Genomic DNA, 4,077 nt, shown 5'->3' with positions numbered 1-4,077 from the left:
TACTAGAAAGACAGTGAATAATTTCAAAAGAAGAGGGTGAACCATCTTTGCTGTTCTGTTGTCATTTGGTTGTTTTTCTTCCTCTCTGAAGGTGCTATGATTACTTGGAAAGTCAGACTTCTACTTAATAATTTAACTCATCAGTTACCTTTTTATAAAACCTCTACAGATTGGTAGAATTTATAGATTTCACAAAAATTTAATACTGGAGAGGACCTTGATGATCATCTATTTTTATAGATGAATAAAATGAGGCCCAGGGCAAGTAAACACTGATTTAAATTACTTTATTTGTGGCAGGTCTAGAATTCAGATCTCCTGATTCCTGGACCAATGTTCTTTTCAGCATATCATGCTGCTTCCCTTGCATGTCAACTGCTCACTAAAGATTCGATTTGTCTGAGTTCTTCACCTGAGACCTGCAGTAGCTTCTATTGTGAAAATGAACTGCTATGAGGTTAGGAAGAACACTTCAGAATCCCCCAATCATAGCTCATTTAAAAATTTCCTGCCTAGGTTGAGTGCGATGGCTCACACCTGTAATCCCAGCACTTTGGGAGGCTGAGGTGGGTGGATTGCTTTAGCTCAGTAGTTCGAGACCAGCCTGGGCAACACAGCGAGACCCAGTTTCTACAAAAAATACAAAAATAGCCAGGCATGGTGGAGTGTGCCTGTAGTCTTAGCTACTCAGGGACCTGAAGTGGGAGGATCGCTTGAGCCTGGGAGGTTGATACTACAGTGAGCTGTGATGGAGCCACTGCACTCCAGTCTGGGTGACAGAGTGAGACTCCATCTCAAAAAAAAAAAAAAAAACAAAAAAAAACCATCCTGCCTAGTCATAGCAATTCTTTCGTTTCCCTTTAAATTCTGAGAAAAGACTTTGGAAACCCTTGTACCTGTTTTCATTGGATCTCCTGGGAAATACAACCACAGTAGGGATCACTGAAAGGCCACTGGATGGAGGTGATAAGAAGCAAAGAAAATAGAAAAAGAAAGAAAAAGAGGGAGAAAGTCATATTACAAGAGTGCGGCCTAAAACGCCAACAACCCTCAGTGCTCATGTTAAATACATGGAGCTTGAGCAGCCCTGGGGTATGAACATCTCTCATTAGCTACACAAACTGCTGCAGAACAGGGCAGACACAACTCGCACTGCGATGTCCATTGTCAGAGACAAGAGAGACAGGGATTGGGATATCGGCTAATGCTGCTTTGGCTGTTACTCTTTATGTGGTTCATTAAGTATTGGAAAGATTTAACATACGGCCTCAACATATTGGGAAACTTTAATACTTAATTGCATGGCAATCATCCTCCTAATTCTAACATGTTTTCCTGCCCTTTGTCTTAGGTGATGTTTCTTGCTTAACCTAATACAAAGCTACTATTTTCATTCTCTTAATACTCAAATAAGAAAATTGGACTGCTCTCTTTTGTCTATGAGCCAAATTATAATGTGTTAAAATAGGCAACAGGAACAGAGTGAAAAATGACAGATCAATATCTCTGGGCAGTGGACAACCAAATATTTTTCTACAGATTATAGTAATTTGGAGGCAACTCAGGGTAAAATGACTCTTGAAAATAATTATGGTTTAATTTATCAAGCTAAAAGTTACCAGTTACTTGGCATAAGCAAATACCAGCATTCACATTTTATATGGAAATATTTCACCTGATCTAAGTTTAGATGAGTATCTATAGCAAATTCTGAAAATAATTTGAGCTTACTATGCTTTCCCTAGCCCCTTCGCTGGGAAGAGTGCCACCTCCTACTACAAAAGTACTGTCTTCACTTGCCAGGATCATGAAATTAGAAAATTAAACATTTTATTCTTTGCTTATTTGTTGTGTAACTAAAATTTAAATAATTCAGGGGTGATATCAAATGAAGCTTCATTAGCTATTTAAGCATGAAAGGAAATGTATTCCATCATTTTCTGGAGCATGTTTTGCTGAGGGGTAGAAGACTGGTTTGGTATCGGAGGAAGTATATGGGGGTGTACTTGGAGGGCAAATGAGGGAGACACAACCAAGGAAGGCCCAGCAAAGGGAAGGGAAGCTCTGAAGACAAACTTAGACCACTTGACAATCTACCCACCCAGGCTGCAGCCTGCCATGCTCTCAGCCTGGCTTCTCCTCTGGTACTTATAAGTGATGGTTGAACAAGCTCAAAAGTCTAAATAATAATTATGATGTGGCACTCAGGAGCCATACCTTGTTACACATTGTTTAGTAGCATAAATATTGTTCTGTACAGTTCCATGTATTCAAAGATCTTCAAAGTACACTGTATTTTCAGGTTACCTAAACATGCCCTATGGTAGTACCTTCTTGTCTGATGAGAGTACATTACCATGATATGCATATATATTTATATATATGAGTATATATATATATATGAGAGTATATTACCATGATGTGCATATATATATTTATATATATATGAGTATATATATATGAGAGTATATTACCATGATATGCATATATATTTATATATATATGAGTATATATATATGAGAGTATATTACCATGATATGCATATATATATAGTGTGTGTGTGTATATATATAAATGTAGTATAAATGTAGTTACATATTCTGAATTTCTATATTTCTGAACGAATTTAAATTTCAGTCTTGGTATTTTGCACTGTATTTGATTACACTCATGATTGAATTGGTCAGTTAGTTCAATCAAATGACGGATTTAGTAATACATTTTTTCAATTTGGTTATTTTTATTGAATTGCTTAAAAATAAATATAAACACAGTTAATCAAAACAAAAACAAACTCCCAACCAAATCCTGAGAGTGCCAGTTAATTCTGTCAAAAAAGTTGAGGCACTGGAAAACAAGTTATTGGTAACACCAATATGAGCTCTGGTGAAGCTAGCAAGAGTTGAAAGAGTTTGATAATAATTCAACTTGATTTTAAGAATGAGTTTTAAATATATATATTTATAAAAATTTTTCCTCTGTAATAGAAAATAACTTTAGGGTTAAAAAGTGATGGTGCATGAAAGATCAGCCTCTGAATGAGTTGAAAGAAGTTAAACGGAAACCTAATGATTGTGATTGACTAGGAAAAACTTAGAAAGGTTTGGTTAAACTCTTTAGGTATCAAAGTTGAATTCAGTAATTTAGTAGAGTCTCCATCATTTATACTAAAATCAGTTTTACTTCATGGAGCAAATTACTAAGGCCAGATGGCCAGCTGGAAATGTGTAAGAGAGACAGAGAGATAAAAAGAGAGAGATATGTATGTGTATGCACAGATATGCAGATATGCATAAGCATTTGGGATCCCACTCTTGAGTAGTTCTGCTTGGCTTCCCCAATACCTGTCAGCCAGGAGTGGACAGAAGATCCACTGCTTCTATTTTGGGAGCAGAAGGTTCTCTTTGCTACCGACTGCCTTTGTTGAGAAGTCGGCCACTTTCACCCCAAAACACGAGCCATTAGTTTTTGTTTGCAAAGAAATTTTAAAAGAAACAAGCTATGACTCCTTGGTTTTGTTAAAAAATCGTGTGTATGGTGGTAGTTAGTTTGGGAGTGGAGGAGGCTGAGAATGATGTGTATGTAAGAAGGGAGAGTCCCTTGCTCTCAGGTTGTACAATATTCGCTAAATAGAAATCCATCTGTGACAGACACAAGCAAATATAGACAATCTTTAGAAGCTTAAAGATATTTTAAGAGTAAAATAAATTAGTTTTTGATTTTAGGATACTTGAGAGTCACGAATACTTGCATATTCCAAGACTAATGTATTTTAGCCATAAATAGATCAGCTTTCTGAAGCTATGAAGGAATAACAGAACCAATACATGCAGACACACACACACACACACACACACACACACACGTTCTATGGGTGAAGTATTTAAAGTAAATACTAATTAAAATAAAGTCAAATACAAATTAGTAAATGCAAATAAAGTAAATACAAATTAAGCAGGAAGAAAAAATTTATTTTCTTAATTTGTTTAGATTCCCATTAACTAACATAGTAAAGTTAGACATTTTTTCAGCACGTACCCTTTTAGAGGCATAATTTTATTTATTAAAAATAATTTC

Source organism: Symphalangus syndactylus, chromosome 8 (assembly GCF_028878055.3).
Source record: "Symphalangus syndactylus isolate Jambi chromosome 8, NHGRI_mSymSyn1-v2.1_pri, whole genome shotgun sequence".
NCBI classification, from domain to species: Eukaryota; Metazoa; Chordata; class Mammalia; order Primates; family Hylobatidae; genus Symphalangus; species Symphalangus syndactylus.
Note: the sequence above shows the minus strand (reverse complement) of the source record.